Source organism: Macrobrachium rosenbergii, chromosome 45, assembly GCF_040412425.1.
Source record: "Macrobrachium rosenbergii isolate ZJJX-2024 chromosome 45, ASM4041242v1, whole genome shotgun sequence".
NCBI classification, from domain to species: domain Eukaryota; kingdom Metazoa; phylum Arthropoda; class Malacostraca; order Decapoda; family Palaemonidae; genus Macrobrachium; species Macrobrachium rosenbergii.
The window spans coordinates 16848548-16867024 of NC_089785.1; the positions used below are offsets into that span (position 1 = coordinate 16848548).

Below are 18477 nucleotides of genomic sequence, written 5' to 3' on the forward strand. Positions count from 1 at the left end.
AAGTGAAACAGGAACAATAAAATAAAATGGACGGATATTGAAACGATTTGTTTAATCTAAAGTTAAAAATTAACTTAATAACTAAAGGTTAAACACATCGACGAGTAATTATATACTTGACAGAACTAAAATTAATTATTCAAAGGGGATTACAACTAAAGGGCACTCAAATAAACCAAGTTCCAATAAAGTTCAAAGAATAAGGGCTATCACCCTTTCTCTATCACCCTTTCTAAGTCAACACACACATCAAAAGAGCCAGCTGTACGTTCCGTCCTGCAATCGGGTTTTATTTGGGGGACAAGAGACAATTTATACAATCAGCACGAATACAGAGATGACTTACACAGTTTGCATTAACATATAAAAAAACTCCAAAATAATTCCCAAGTTCGTTATCAAAAATAAATTCCAAACACAATATTGTGGAATTTCAACATATTGCTTAAATGTAGTGAATTAATTGGTGGTGTGTGACAATACAATTTTGGGCAATGCCTCATAACGTGCACGCTCATGCGCATACACTACACGCCCACAGAGGGACGCGCCGAGGGCGAACAACTACCCTTCTTGTCTCCTCCCGATCTCTTGACCTCGATTAATGGCTTCTCTGGCCAGAGGTACAAACAAGATCTAACAACACCTTCAACTATTACCGTAAGTGATAAGTGCAATACATTCACCAAGAGAAATTTCATATATATGAGGATAAATACATTATTAGAAATAAAACAGTACTCTAGACTTCTTGCTAGAATCATAGTAAAAATCAGGCAAAATAATGTCAGAGTGTCATTCTCGAATTAGATGTGGTTCTTTCACCCTTATTATAACATGAAACAGAGCACGTATTTCCACAGAATACATAGGCATGCGAATACATCTGGATTTCACATGAATACAACTACTGGAACATAGTTCTTACCTGTCAGTTACCCGACAGACGGCAATTCACAAAGAAAATTCAAATCAATAATTACTTATGAGGCAGATGATACTAATAACTCGACAGTAAGAGATATATAGATCGCACGGAAACAAGTGAATACACAAAAACACCTGAAAAAAATGGTTGTGAAAGGAATTTCTCACATCCAGTTTCAAAAGTATTTGTTAATTTTCGTTTCTATAGTTATCTGATTAATTGGACCTATTTGGCACTGTTTACTTTTAATTAACGAGAAATAGCACTAACATTAATCAAAGGTCATTTGAGACCAATTAATGAATGCATTTAGATTAGTTTTAATTAAAGTTTTAAAATTACTGATAACTTTTGCCATCTTTTCTTTCTCTTTTTCCTATTTTACTAGATATTGTAATCTCTTCAATACTACCACATCCCAGCCATACAAATTGTATCATTGTCATTGGCAGTATTCCGTCATCCATCGTTCTGCAAATCCTTTCTTTCATAACTCTGGGGCACAAAACTGTTCTTCTGTTTTTACTCTCTTATTTTGTTACTTCATCGTTCTTCGTTTATTCGTCTTTCTTTTTATAACAAACCAACACATCCATGTAACAAATGTCAATATACTTCCATGAAGACTGGTTGCATTATTCTCACCAACTCTGGAAGTCTAGAAATATCTTGAAAAATGAAAAAAAGGTGTAATGAGACCTCTGAGAAAATTGTCATAAACATGCCTTTAATCCATTTTAATTAACACAGCTGTATTGACACTTTAAATACTATAAATAACGCCTATTTTATAAATACCTCGCGAATGTACGAGAGATAAATAAACACTGCATTCACTTTTGTTTTGCCACTGCCACAGAAAACGGTTGCAAGGGGAACTATACAAAAGAAAATGACATACATAAATTACACTTGACACTCACCAAGACTCGAGAAAATATGTTGTAATGCCAAGGACCTCTTAGTAAGCCAACTCAACCTCGTAAAATGCAGCATTGTTCATACTGATAACTAACTGAGGAAGGGTGCGAGAGAACCAGCCCCTTCTTAATTCTCTCCGTGCTTCCCCCTTTGGTAATCTCTTAATCTTTCCTAGACCTGGTGACTGCTTGAAAACCTCTTTCAGATAAAGATGAATGGAGACGAAAATCCTGCCTCATGGACGAACCAACTTTGGGATGAAGTCCGGGACAAAAGTGGTTGCCAGAGGTCACCTGGACAGAAAACGGAAGGTCGCGACCCCCCACCATCTTGACCCCAAGGGCAGACACTAGAGCTCCAAGTGCTATCTGAGAGAAGGGGAAAAATAATCCACTGAGGTTGTAAAAAGTGGGATGCCAGCAGAGCAGCCTCACTCTCAGAAACACTCAGAAACCCTTCTGGCAGCAGATCCAACACACTTGCCCCTTGCTTGCTCTTCCTTGAGCTTATCCCCTCATGGCCACCTTCGGGCCACCCCTCTCCCTCCCGTCACTTACCAGTGCAGTCCCTGTAAAATCATCTCTCCATTCCTAGTGAAATTCAACGAGGACCTCCATCTAAGGTAAAGTCCCGATTCGAGGTCCTTTCAACAGTCATGTGTCTTTCGATCTTTTACTGATTTTCATTTTCTTTTCTTAAGTGCAATTTCTCACAAAGACCTGACTTAGTTATTACAGCGCGTAACTTTAACGTAAACATCTCGCACCTGAATCGAGTTGCCTTGGTGCCATATGTGCAACACTCAATTCACCCAAAAGCGTTATATTTCCTTACATAACTGCTTGCGTTCTCAACTGCAGATAGTGTTAACTGTGGAAACAACTGTCCTGTGTTCTCTGCCATGGCCTTGCCACTGCAAGCAAATCTACAGTGTCCCTTTCAAGAGGATTACCCTTAGAACTTAAGTGTTTGACTAATTGCTGTAATATCTGATCACGCGGCAGAGCTTTGCTTTACCTGCCTATCATTCTCCCTTCTTCTGGTGTAAGTGTTTAATGTAAATATATTCCATTTAAAGTAACCTACGTGTTGATCTGCAACAGTTCTTTGCTGAAGGCCTTCAGCCCAACAGTTTTCTTTGAGTTTCTACTTGACCTAGCATTTGCAGTCAGAACCTATAATTGTTATGGTAAGTCCTCTGTCCAGCAGCTAGACCCTGGAAGAGGATCCCTGAGCCAGGAATAAAATAAGTAGGTCAGCAAAACCCTAAAAATGTTTATGCTACATGAACCTCTTTAGTGCTTTAGCTATGGAGTGTCTTTTCTACATACCATTATTGCTGTTTCTTTGCGGTTTATTCAAAACACCTGGCAAAAGAGAATTTTTTTCTATAAATATTACTTAATATTCCTAATATCAATAGTTTTAGATAATTCCAGTGAAACAAAAATGGTAATTTTTAAACAATTTTCTTACTGAATAATCGATTGCAATGTCTTTATAGCAGTGTTAACTCAAATACAGAATCCAATGCCCAACTTTACATGTGATCTGAAAAATGTAATATTAAAACAGTACAACATACCATCTACAGCTTCGCATCCTTCACTATTTTCAAAAGTATTAATTTTCCAAATGCTGTGAAGATCACATAATTTAGTTAGTCTCGGAAAGCTAATGTGGACGACTTGACCAAAGAATAGCATTTGTCTTCTCTTTGCTTGTTATGTTTGAATGTTTATGTAGTTATGTGACACGACGCATATGTTGACGTGTCTAGTTAACACTATAATACTGATTAGGAAGAGTTATCATACAAATTAAGAATTCTTAAAAATTGGTCATATAGCTCATTTGGTCATGTCTGTCGGCAGTGGGAGGAGGATTTTCGATGTACTACTACGTATTGTAAAGTTAACAGTGGAACCATTAACACATTTTGATATTTAACGGATGGTAATGCTGACTCTAAAATCTCCATTTGATAAATGAGCGAAAATCACGAAAATGGTGGCCGGGGTGAAAGCACAGGTCGTTTTCACTTCAGCTGGAGCTGCTTTTGCGAGGGGCTGTTTCGACTGATAAGAATAGTCTTTGGGGATTTAGTAGCAGTGCAAACACGTCATCTGAAGATATGTTACATAAACAAATTCAATATTCTATATGAAAAAGTTACCTTTGATAATTATAATAGAATTTATTTATGAATACTTTCTTGTAATGAATTGCACAAAATTTTTACGTAAGTTAATTTCACTGTGTAAGTACTTATGAACTTATTTCTCTAACTGACAATTATGGTCTGCATTCTAATGGTCTGTTTATTCTGTATATCACCCTATTAGGATCAGAGTGAGAGTTAAATTTGTCATTTTTGAAGCATTTAAAGCCAATGAAAAATATGTGTCGCCATACAGGCCATTTTGGCAAAGAAAGAGGAATCTGGCCTTTATAAAAGATGTCAGCCTAAGAAACTTTCCATTTGGGCATCTTCATAATCTGGCACCCCCGCCTTTTTTTTCCTTTTCTGATGTTTTCATATATTTTCATATAAACAATTTATCATTAAGCTCTATTTATCAGCTACAATGTGGCATTTTACTATACTATGAATGTAAATAGGAAAACAGTAATGAAATGGAGTTTGTTACAAAGTGAATGTGAGCAACACAAGTACTATGAGCATTGAGAATATGATGCGTTTAAAACCATCCTCCTGAACACGTTCATAATCGGTGGTTTACCTCGCCTCGCCCATGAGACAGAGTAGTTGTGGTGTACCTTTTAGTGACACATTTAATGGCTGGTATAATGATTTAACAATAATTGTGCGTATCCTTCAAGTTTCTGATTTTTTTCTTGTTATAGCATTTCAACATTTCTGGATACTTAACACACTTCTTATTACTATATGACATATTTTTGAATAGCTCCCTTGTTTTAAATATGCCTAAGTGGAAGCCTTCTTGCGACAATGACAGAAAATACACGAAGGAATGGGAAAAGAAAAATGTGTGGTTGCAAAACGCCCCAGGAAATAGCCTAATGAGGATGCTTTCTGTAAAATCCGGCATTGCACAGTGAAAAGTAAACTCTACAATTTTACTCAATATGAAGCTTCCTTGAAACAAATCTATGGTAACTGAATAAATCAAATTTGTATTTGGTTCTCGAACAGTAACTTTAATACTCGTTCCTTGGAACCAATCTACACTTTAGGTGCTCACAGCAGTTCCTGTGTTCCTACACACAGCCTGCCCATGTGTCTCTGGCACTGTGTGTCTACACACAGCCTGCCCATGTGTCTCTGGCACTGTGTGTCCAATTAATTACCTAACTCAGTTCCTTGGAACCCACCTGCACATACTGCCAAACACTTAGCATGTTCTTCACCACAAGTGTTACCTCTGTGTCTGTGTGTGCTGCAATTGTTGCTCTTAGGAACCATTACCCTATCACCTTTCTATAGGGACACCTCTTACAGTGTTCGTAGGCACCTGCCTGAGTTACTGCATTAAGTACTTTGCCTAACTGTATGTTCAAACTTCATGCCTATGTTACACTGGCCCGAGTGCCATTTCCTTTTCTGTGCAATTGCCTGCTCAGCTAACCTAAAATTTTTAGCATTTCTTGGTGAGGTTAGACCTCGCCTGAAGCATCAGCAGCATGTCCAACGAAGAGTACAAAACCTTCATGGAAGTAGGGGAAAAGTGTGGGGATGAAAGGGGACCCAGAGAAAAAGAACAAGAGCATGAGCTAACAATGAAAAAGCTGAGACAAAAGGAGAAAGAAAAGGACCATCAGCATGAATTAGAACTGGCTCAGCAACAAGCCAACGCTCCTCCTCCTCCACCCATGCCAGCACACAATAGCCTATCATCCCCATCATCAACTCATTCATCCTAAATTGGGATGACGAGGATCCTGCACAGTGGGTGGATGAAGTGGAGGCCATCTTCAACCAGTACTAGCAAAAGTCCCAAGAGAAGGACCTGATCCTATCTAAGCACATGCTGGGAATGGGAAAGGACACCTTCCATGCTCTGGAGAATGGTAAAAAGAGAGACCTCACCGAAGTCAGGAGAGCCTATGCTGTAGCTTACCAGCGTAGCCCCAAAAACTGGCATCAGCGTTGACGCAGTCTTCCCAAAGCCGCTGGTCAAACCTGGTCCAACTGGTCCCTCAAGAAGGACCGGGCCTGTACTAACTGGCTAGAGTCTATAGGTATACGGAGTTTGAAGATCCGAGATACTGAATCATGATCGAGGACTTCTGAAATTATGCTCATGACACACTAACCCTTTGCATTAGTGAATAGTAGCCTACCACTTTCCAGGAGTGCTGCCAGATAGCTGACGATTTTGAGCTCCAGCATCCTTATTCCATCTCCAGACATATACTGTATACCCCTCAAGTCCTTTCTCTACATAGGTCAGGCCCTAGCAGAATTGTTCTCCACCTGTATGGACATATTGCAATATACTAGGGCACCTAGAAGCCCAGTGCAAAGCCAAAAGGGGAGTCCTTCTAAAGCCTCCCTCCAAACCGAGCACACCGCCTAACCATACAGTCACGGGTCCACAAAGAGATTTTAGCCATGTTTACTGCCATATGTGTAAAGTATATGGGCACACTCAGAACTATAAGAAAAGTGCCAAAAGGTCCTCTACTGCCATTGTTGCCCTGGCCATAACCCATAACTCTTCCTTAGGACCCCCAGCTGCAGGGCCTATCTTTGTTGCACCTCCCAGAGGTTGTTACCGAGCTCAACAGGTCTCCATTTTCAAAGACAATGGCACCCAAATCTCCCTCATAAGGCGAGACAAGGTACCCATCATTGAATATAGTGAGCCCATAACTACTGAGGGAATAAATAAATGCCAGCTGACACTACCTTCTGTCCGACTGAGGGTCACCACACCCCACAAAAGTAGGATTAGCATTTTAGGAGTAGCCTTACCTGGGTCCTGCCCCCTCTACTTCACCATCATGCACTGTTGACATGACAGGTCCTGACATCGAGCCACAACTAATGCCTATGCCTGGCTCCCTTCAGGGACCTTAGCCTTCCAAGAAGGACACCTGCATCTTCTCTCCAGCCCTAGTGCCAGAGCCTGTGCCTGCCTCAGTGCCAGAGCATGCACATTCCTTCGATCTCCCTTCAGGAAATCCCATTCTGGCTTCCCTCTCAACCCCCGGCACGGTTCCACTACTAGTGTCAGGCTGAGAGCCAGCTCTGTGTGATGCAGAGTCTCTTCTACATTCCCCTGACTGCAGTGGAAACTCGTCCCCCGACATGGCTTTGCAACCTGTGTCTGAGTTAGTCCCAGTGACCTGCAAACCTCTCACATTGACAGCTACCTCTCCTTTTCCATCCAAGTCCCTAGAAGACAAGACTCTGGTGGATGACTTCCTACAAGAAATCCTGCTTAAGCTGGTCACCAACATGGTGCCATGCAACAGAAGCTGGCAGAAGTAGTTGGCACCGCCGCTGTCCCAGTTGTCGCAGCAGTCGAAGCAGTGGAGCAGTCGAAGCGGTGGCTGGCTTAGTGTCTGCTTGGTCAGCTGAAGTAAGATCCCAAGGTAACCCTAGGCCTCCTCCGGAGCCGCATCTCCGCAATAGCAGAACACTCATGCACCATCAAATACCTGAAGGGGTCTTCAAAAACTGCAGCCGATTAACCCTTATTGGACGGATTGAGCTTCAGTGTGAAGTAAAACAGGTTTGGGGAGGTGGACGGATTGCGCTTCAGTGTGAAGCAGAATTACGCACCACTGTTATGGTAATAATGATTCGAAACAAAGGTGCCAATACTTCTATATGCTATAAATTCACTAATGGCAACTTTTATACGGACGTGAGGGTGAGAGTTGGGCCAGTATCAGTAATGCTTATGACTTCAAGGGGAAGGTACTGCATCTCTCTCTCTCTCACATGAGTCTTTTTGCAAATTTGCTTGTAAATATACGAAGGGGTTGATATTGCTTTTTGTTTTTGTCTTTTACGATAGTATGTCGGTTGTAAATGTAATTTTACAAAGAAAATTGCAAAGAAATATTAGAAAAAGCATGTAAAAGTAAAAAAAAAAGTTACTGAATCTTCCTTCTGGTAAACGTAAGTGAATATTTTACAACAAATATGCAAAAAATTTGTTACTGCTTTTATTTCTTATCTGTTTTGATATTGTGTGAGCAGTAATAATAATTTTACAAAATCCAGAAAACTTATTTATCAGAAAAAACATATATAAGTTGGTAAAATTTACGATTGTCTTGTAAATGAGGCCCCACAAGGGGTTGTAAATAGTCATTTTCAACTTCTCGCAGAAGGTAGAGAAAATTTTTTACAACTTTTTGTATTTATACAGTGTGAATGTACGTGTCATTCTCTTTCCATCGATGTGATTTTTTTATTTTTTATTTTGCCGACCTCAAAGTTTCGCCGGTCTGGGGTGCTGCACATTGATAAATTATGCCGTCCCTTAAGGGTTAAAGACATCTGCTTAACCAATACAGGGTACTTCAACAACCTTGAGTTACTCAAACGATATTAATGTTATGAGTCATCTAGAAAAGCAGACTAGATTTAAACAAAGGGCTCTACATAACTGAAATTTTTAAACACAAGATGTCATTCACAATCCCAGTACTAAATTCATTAGAAATTCTCAGAAGTTTCACCCTAATGATTATATCCATTATTACCTACTAGGAAAACAAGGTTGGAGCAACCACAGCCTGGCATATGAAATGGAAACAAAAAAGAACATTCAAGAACCTGGTCGGCATAAATCATCTGAAACTAAATACGATTCCTAAAATATTCACCTTCAGCTGCCAAACCCCTCACATTTCAAAATCTGGAACCTTCTAACTACCCTAATCTCAACTGCCAAGGTTAAAATGAACTACATAATAAAGATGCTGTACTTCCACGTCACCTAGGTTAGGCATCACACCAGATGGGACATGCAGTGCAGATACAGTAAGAAGACATCATTATACCAAAAGGTTTATCACATTCCAGAAATCTGTCTCACGGTACATGCTGACCTCCATATTGTTCACACACAAAAAAGAATAAAAAAAAGTGACCAAACAAATACTTGAGTGCACAAATATCACCAACAACGTAACATGCTCAACTCTTGTGACTGACTGCCTTATAGATTTTAGGCAGACATGCCAAGCACTGGGGCAGTTAAGGCCATTCAGCGCTGAAACGGAAACTGACAGTAAAAGTATGAAAGGTGTGACAGTTGCACTATGAATCAATTGTCAACAGTGGGTGGACAGTAAGATGGCAGAAAGAGAATATGAGCAGAGGTACAGTAAAAGGAATGAAAGCAGTTGCAGCTAGGGGCCGAAGGGATGCTGCACAGACCCTTAAGTAATGCCTACATTGCACCGCATGAGGTACACTGACGGCACTAACCCCCTACGGAGGTTAACTCTTATGCACTTCCACTAAAAACAGATTTGGTTGTCAAAAGGGTTACCTGGGCTAATTATTGGTTTCCTCTGAAAAAAAGGAGATGAACAATTACACTGGTAATATTCTATTTCATAAAAAGCCGTGAACAGGTCTTCAACATCTTGTCGATGTTGTAAGGTAAGCATATAAATGCCTTAAGCACTTAGATTTATTTGTTCAATAACTGTAAATTATAATTTCACTCTACCAATGAAAGAAATATCATTAAACAGGTGAAAGAAATATCATTAAAGAGGTGAAAGTAATAAGAATGACCTTTCAGCTTACATCGAAACACTGCCGTTTCCCAGGCCTCAGGGAAATGTTGAGTTGGGTTTGGTGTGTGTGTGTGGGGCAGGGGGTGCAATTGTTAAATAGAGTCTGTAATTTCCTTCACATTACCAACCCCAAACCGAATGTCTCCAAATGGCGTCAGAACGATTTTTTTGATAGCTGTATAATATTTTTTCCTTTTGTCTTCCCGCTTTCTTTCACTGGCTCTGTTTGTCACTTGAAGAATTTAAGCTCTTAGGCCGATCCACCAGTACTGAAACTACTCTCCTCAAAGTTAATAACAAAACTCTAATTTAGCCTGCAGAGGAAACAGCAGTTTAGACTTACATTTCTATAGTCTGATAATATACTGTGGGACATATCAAAACTATGAAAATAGGCCTCAGTGCAAAATAATTCTTGCAAATTACTTTTAACCTAAAGGCTCCTCCGTCAGCTCGGTTGACGATTCTCAGTTCGGCTTAACTTACAGAAATTAATTGCCAAAGAACGAGTCTGTCAGCCCTCATGACTGCTCCCCAGTACGAAATTTTGCTTAAGGGGAAACAATGAGGTTATCTCAAATCCGAGATGGAAAAAACATTAAATAAGAGCAGGTTTTCATAAAGAATTTAATGGAGATCGTCCCGTCAAGATTACTTGAGTTTTCTGTGCAATGAATCATTTGAATGGAAGCCAAAAATAAGGGAAACAAAAAGAAATTCAAGATTTCGTAACTTTCAGGATGTCAAGTTAAGGCAGTAGTTCCCAACTCGAGTGCTGTGATACCAGAGGGTGCTGTGTATCGAATCAGGGTGCTGCATTATTTGAGGATAATGCAGAACTTTAGAAAAATGTTTAGTATCATCGATTCTCTGTCTCATCCCCGATATCAGAGCGCGGTATAAATATGCCCAACACTACACATATTTCAATTTTACTGGCTCTGGCGCAGTCTAAACTGACACTGTTAGGGCAAGGCACTAAAAGCTTCAAGGTGTTGTCACCTCCCCTATTTTCCTAAGAGCCCCACCATCCAGTGGAAATAATTTCAATATTCTTTGCTGGCGAAGTCGGAAGGAGGTCTGTAATTGATACTGTTCATGAACCTTTCTGTGTATGTGATTTACAGTCCTGTGCGAGTCCTTTACCAATAAATCTGCAAAATTCAATCACTTGGCACTTTACAGATGTCAATCTCTCACAATTCTGCGGCCACACCTATTGACCCTAGCAGTGCTACATGTCCTTAAGATACTTAGCCTGGTAGATCGATTTCCATTTGTCTATGACCAGCCCAACAAATTTTGTAATTAATTGAGATCCACTGCAAATCTTATCAATTACTGTTGATGAGATAACCTTTCAGATTTGTGGGATGTAAGGGTGGGGAGTTATGGACTGGAAGGCTATGGTAATGTACACTGATGTAAGTCCCTGCTTGTTTTTTTTTTTTTTTTTTTTTTTTTTTGCAAATGGCAGAATACAGTAAAGGGGCGGGGGGCCAGCCGATCGAGATTACAAAGTCTACCCCAAAGCCAAATCATCGAGATTACAAAGTCTACCCCAAGGCCAAATCAAAGTCCTTCAAAGGAAGGCATCGTGCTTACCCCATACAAATGAGAAAAAGCACGTTAAAAGAAGAAGAAGAAGTAAAGGGGAGACAGGCAAAATATGAATGCACTTACTCTTTGGCAAAAAAAAAAGTGTTGACATGAAAATGAAAAGCAATCTAAAAAGAACATTTGTTTCATTTATAAATCCGTAAAATGCACTGACACACAAACACATTGTTTTCCTTATCATTTTCTTTTTTTTTAAGGAAAGAGGTTTTAATAATAGAATGCGAGTGTGTGTTTTATTAGTGTAACCAATAAACATAACTTTTGTGTTTATGCAAGAACGTCCTTTTAGTTTTCTGAAAAATTAAACTATTGAGATGGATATTTGTCTGTCCGTCCGCACTTTTACTGTTCGCCCTCAGATCTTAAAAACTACTGAGGCTAAAGAGCTGCAAATTGGTAGGCTAAGTTGATCATCCACCCTCATTCATCTAACATACCAAATTGCAACCCCTTAGACTCAGTAGTTTTTATTTCATTTTAGGTAAAAGTTAGCCATGATCGTGCGTCTGGCACCTATACGGTCACTACGGGCCGTGGCTGAAAGTTTCACGGGCCGCGGCTGAGAGCTTCATACAGAATTATATGCTGTACAAAAACTCGATTGTAGTGTCTTGAGAGCTTGTTTAGGTTGTGACTGTGTGCTCACTACTCTCATATACTACTCCAATTACAGTTTTACGATCATCCATTTTACCCTTGCATAAAGCAACGTCAGAAAAATTTCTGCCACAGTGACATTGGATTTATTACAGAATCCTGGCAACTAAGGTTTCCCAGTAAGGGTGGCGGGGACTACCGATAACCCCGGCAGGGGTGCTTCCTGCCGGAAAGGTTGGTAACCACCGAGTTAAATTTTGATATAATAAATTGCTACTTATTATTTTTCACAGATGTAAAATCTATCAGGTATAATATCGATATGAAATTTTATTAATGTAATAAATATTTCTTGTGGTAAGTTACTTTTATTACATAGTTTATTATTGACCTTTTAATTCAATCATAATTAGGAAGAAGAAATCATTCCTTCCGTATGGTGGATGTACGAGATTCTTCATGGCTCCTATCCAAGTTCATTGCCCCATTTTTTAATGGAATTTCCAAAAATAGAGATCATTACTGTGTCACTATAGCAGTAGTCTCCTATCTCCACGACTACACACGGTTCACGAGGTAAAACTACTGTATTGAGAACATAACTCATTTGGTCTAGAACCTACACAACTTTCTAAATTTACTAGGGTTTTAATCTCTAAGTTTATTGCAACTGCATATGTTTATTGATAGTTCTTGTCATATGAAATCAAAAGTGGCCCTGACAGTAGGTTTCCATTTTGTAAGTAAAAATGAAAACCAGCAGGCTAATTTCCTCCAAAGAACAAGATATCATCGTTTCATCCATTAATGCATAACGATAAAACACACCAAAAAAAAAAAAGGATATAACGAGAAAAGATATATCCAAAAACAAGCTTGAAAATGAATGTGGAAAAGCAGAAAGAATTTCCTTTCTTTGACACAGATCTGACTCTCCTTCTCCCAAACTGCCTTCCATCAACGGCTGATGTAGACTGACCGAGTCAGGACGACTATCCGAAAGGATTAGTCAATGGAAAACGCGCGCCATCTCCTGCTTCTGGAACTATTTCCGGTTATAGAACAATTCATCCTTATAAAAAATATTGAAATCTTTGTGACATAAGAATTGGTCACAGTTGCAATATTTTTGTATATCGGATATGAAGCGTCCAGAATACGTAAGAATCATCAAGTCTATATATCCTTTTCTCTTGCAATTTTCAGAAGTGTAAGTTTCTCGTGCTTTCAAAAACACACCTCTAGATTATATATAGGCTATATATATATATATAGTAGTTAAAGGAAACAGGTCACGAGTGCAGACCTCGCCCCCCCCCCTCAACTCTTTCCCTCGTCGCCACGTGGAAGTTAACGGCCCTTTGCTCTGTATCCCAACCACGTGGCCAGCAGCCACTGCAAGTGGGGATTGCAAGTCCCAAACGCGAGTGGATACCCAACTGCGGCCTTTTCATCATCCCACGGGCGCCCTCTTCTGCACCAATCTACGACTTGAAGCAATACCTTGGAGAGGGAGGCCCTTTGTCGTCGCTCCCACACGTGGTCCCTGGCAGAAGACGTCGTCAGCCTTACGCCCCTACAATTGTGGTAAAGCACCCAAAACGAGTTGCTAGTCACGTTACTTCGCCCCTTTTGCATTTATTAACTTCTGGGCCTATAACTTTGTATTCCCTGATGTTTCTTGGTTCAAGCCCGGCCCACGTGTTCACAGCTTCTTTCCTCTGAGTCACAAGTAACACCTCAGGAGTCCCTGGCGCCTTCAGTGCACCCCCTGAGTAATTCATTCCCAAATTCCAGCATTAGATGTGTAACGTGGGTCCTAATATCGTTTCAGAAAGACACCTGTAGCAGAATTATCCTTGGTCCGTGTTCCTGGCATTCCCAAGCTCCCCCTTCGGGAGGACTTCTGCGGCAGTAATTTACCGTGTTTTCAGTTAATTTTTTCCTTTGATCTTGTGTGCTATAAAATATAACTATTTTTATATCCACGTGTTTCACGCACTTCCCTTTGAGAAGGAGCCCTCCGCCCCGTGTACTTCTTTTTTTGTTTGTGTTTTATATGTCCTGGGTATCTTGCAAAGGCCATTTTCGAGTAAAGTAATAAATGTGGAGTCATAAGAACCACCTGCACTAGGAAACATATAAATATATATATATATATATATATATATATATATATATATATATATATATATATATATATATATATATATATATATATATATATATATATATATATATATATATATATATATATATATATATATATATATATAAATATATATATATGTATGTATGTACATGTGTGTGTGTGTGTGTGTATCTTTTGGACTGAAGGTGCTTCCCTTGAAACTGCAATTCAGATTCGATTTTTCATTTGATATAAGGTTTTTTCCTCTCAAGACGACCTGCAGTTTTGTAGGTATACAGCGTATAATTTTTGTTCTGCTAAATATTTCAAATGTTTAATATTTTTTATCACTTCTGCATGTTTTCTTATCTTATCTGTTATTCATTAAATCTAGTTTCATATACCCAAATGGGGATGATCCTAATATGCATAATATTTTGTGTATATATAAAAATTTGGAATTTTAAAAATGCGTTTCAGAAATAATTGTTATTTTTCGTTTCTAAATTTATCTGCTAAACCGAAACTGTGGGCACTTTTTTTTACCTAATTAACAAGAAATCACATTATTATTAATCAAAAGTCATTTGAGACCAACTAAAGAATACATTTGGGACGGTTTGAATTCAATTTTCCGGATTCCTAATAACTCTGTTCATCCTTTCTGTCTCTTCTTCCTATTTTACCCGATATTACAGTCTCTCCAAATACTCCCACATTCCAGCTATATAAATTAGTTATTACTTTCATCGGCAATATTCCTCCCCCTTGATTTGCTTGTCCTTTCTTTCGTAATTTTGCATACAACTGTTTTTCTTTTATTTTATTATTTTATTACTTCATTTACTGCATTTCTCTTCGTTTATCCGTCTTTTTTTTTTTTTTTTTAACAAATCATCAAATCCATGTAACACATGTCAATACACCTTTGTCAAGACCAACTGCAGTATTCTGACCAAATCTGGCAGTCTGGAAATATCTTGAAAAATAAAGTTCCATAAAACCTCAAAACACTGTTATAAACATGCTTTTCGCTCGTTTCAATCAATACAGCTTCATTGACGATTTAAATACTTTAACGCCTACATTAATGCGAGAGATCATTAGTTACTTTTTTTTATTTACTTTTGGCACTGCCACAGAAAACGGTGGTAAGGGGAAATATAACAAAGAAAATGACATTCATAAATTACACTGGCTTTCGCCAGGACTCGGGAAAATATCTTTACGATACATGACTCTGTAAAGAAGGTATTGAGTGACAATACTGGCTGGTTGTTGTCTAGTTTATTGGTGGTTCCTTACTGAATGAATGCACAGAATCTTTGAAGTTGTTATTGGCTGGTGCGAGCCGCAAAGTAGTTTCTACACACACACACAAGGCAAAACAGAGATTATATTTCGGACATCTGTGCTTATCGATAGACAAACGGATGGCGATTGTGAGAGACATAATAAACGTACAATGATATAACATATATCACTGGAAAGGCCAGGAAATTCCACATATGGCCAATTGCATGAGATTCGAGACAGATTAATGAATACAATGAAGTAGCATAATATATGTAAAATGGTGAGACGTTTGGCGTCTTCACAAACAGAAACATACATACAGTTTGATACAGAAGATTCGGTGGAACATTATGAGTACATGATTGGAATGCTTGCATGGCAATGCAAGTAGTGGTGATTGTACATGAATCGAGACACCAATGGTTAGAGAGTAACAGACAGGAATACTGTATGGTAGAAGTTGCATTCCTTCGAGCGGTCCCTTCCAGCTGACGCACGGGAGGGAGAGAAAGCGGAATGATTTGTCCTGTTTTGTCCGTTGGATTCACACACGTGTGCCCGTAGGACCGCCATGCGGTCCCATACAAATCTGTGAGGTACTTTAGCTATGGAGAGTCTTTTCTCCATCTCATTATTGCTGTTTCTTTTTGGTCTATTCAAAATACTTGGCGACAGAGATGGAAAATGTTTTCCATGAATATTACCTAATATTCCTAATATGAACTGTTTTACGTACTTCCAGTGAATCATAAAAACGGTAGTTTTTTTCGTGATTTTTTTTTCATCGAATAGTCGATTGCAAATACCATTAGCAGTTAACTCAAATAGAGAATAAGGGGCCCAACTTTTACGTTTGATCTGAAAAATGTAATATGAAAACAGTACAACATACCATCTATAGCTTCACATCCTTTACCATTTTCAAAGGTAATTTTCTAATTGTAATACAGCAGTATATAGTTGGTCTCGGAAAGCTAATGTGGACGACTTGACCGAAGAATAGCATTTGTCTTCTCTTAGCTTGTTATGTTTGAATGTTTATGTAGTTATGTGACACGACGCATATGTTGACGTGTCTAGTTAATACCATAATACTGATTACGAAATTTTTTTTTAATTAGTCAAATAGCTCCTGATTTGCTCAATCACTTTCGGCAGTGGACGGAAGATTCTGTATGTACTACAAAGTATTTTACTGTTAACAGTGGAACCATAATACATTTAGATATTTAACGATTGGTAATGCTAACTAAGCATCTTCATTTTGATAAATATGAATGCAAATCATGAAAATAGTGGCTGTAGCTGCTTTTGCGAGGGGCTGTTTCGACTGGTAAGAAAGGTCTTTAGGGATCTACTTATGTATCTCAGGAAGTCTGAGTCGTCGTTTTTTGCCAATATCTTTCAAATTAATTGATGGATCGGTGTGTTACTTTGCAACAACGTGTTTCACACCCTCCCCTAATTTTTGGTAATAAATTCAATTTCCAAATTCAGCTTTTTCAGGGACTTTACTCTTGAATTTGATGGGGTAGCCAGCAAACTGATCAACTCTTTCGGACATACGACCTTGGTAACTACTGAACTTGTCCTGAGTATCTACTTATAGTGATTCCTCACTATTCCCAACTTTCCTCTTCGACTCCACCATTCTTCTCCCTACTCTTCCTTGACGTCATTACACCCAGTAGCGTACGTTACTTTCTTCATGAATGTGATTGTTTTTATTTTGTTTGTATAATTTCGTGATGAAAAGTTATTTCACGTTTATTCTAAATTCATTACTCTACATATATAATAAAAAATAATGGTTAAAATCACAAAACAGTTTATACCCATTTAAGAGTGTACAAATCATACATGTACAGTATGTCAATAAATCATTTTATCTTTCCCTTATTCCCATAAATATCTTGCCTATTCAGATTTATTCTTAATTTTTGGGCAGCCTTCTCCCGGCTGTAAACTTCAAGAAGACGTATAGCAAATTCTTTTCTGCATCCACGGGGACATTTCACCGTGTAAGCCATAACTCTGAACAGCGACGAGACAACCTTCTCTGTAGTTACTGGATACACAAGTGATGAACCCGTCAAACTCGACAACAGTCGACAATTTCATTCATCAACTACAAAGATTTCGGAAACCCTAAATTCTGTTTAACCGTGCAGGTCGGTAGCTTGGCGGTCTTACGGGCACGTGTGTGTGAATCATCCAACGGACAAAAACAAGGCAAAGCATCCCGCGTTCTCTCTCTCCCTCCCGTGCGTCAGCTGGAGGGGACCACTCGAAGGAACGCAACTTCTACCAAACAATATTTCTGTCTGTTTCTCTCTAACCATCGTTGTCTCGATTCATGTATAATCACCACTACTTGCATTGACATGCAAGCATTCCAATCATGTACTCATGATGTTCCACCGAATCTTCTGTGTCAAACTGTATGTATGTTTCTGTTTGTGAAGATGCCAAACCTCTCGCCATTTTTCACATATATTATGCTACTGCATCGTATTCACTAATCTGTCTCGAATTTCATGCAAATGTCCGTATGTGGAATTTCCTGGCCTTTCCATTGATATGTGTTTTATCATTGTACGTTTATTATGTCTCTCACAATCGCCATCTGTTTGTCTGTCGACAAGCACAGATGCCCGAAATATAATCTCTGTTTTGCCTTGTGTGTGTGTGTGTGTGTAGAAACTACTTTGAGGCTCGCACCAGCGCGCTGGCACAAGGCCAGCTAAATCTGAAACAACAACAACTGTAGTACTGTACATTCATTCAGTAAGGAACCACCAATAAACTAGACAACACCCAGCCAGTACGTCACTCAATCCCATCCTTACAAGCTCATTTCATCCTACATTGCTCAGTTGAAAAATTGCAATGCTAATATGTGCCTGAAAACATTGCGAAGAGAGAGAGAGAGAGAGAGAGAGAGAGAGAGAGAGAGAGAGAGAGAGAGAGAGAGAGAGAGAGGAATGAATGAAAAGACAGACGGGGAAGTGAGGTTTAAAGAATGAAGAAGGGTGGGTGATGGGAGGATAAGCACCCCAAGAGTGCTTATCCGAATGAATTCGTAAATCTTGATTGGCTAGGTTTGCTATGTCCTAAAAAGAGTAAAGTGCCTTTAAAATCTGTCTTTGGACATGGAATACATATTTTGTAAAAAATTAGGGGAAGGTGTGAGAAACTCTGTTTCAAAGTACCATACCAATCAATCGATTGG

At 38.9% G+C, this 18477-nt stretch overlaps 1 protein-coding gene across 6 annotated transcripts in view; it reads right to left on the bottom strand.

Annotated features, from left to right (window-relative positions):
- LOC136829720 (uncharacterized) overlaps positions 1-18477 on the bottom strand; it is a 188682-nt gene that overhangs the window by 40353 nt on the left and 129852 nt on the right. The window lies entirely within an intron of this gene.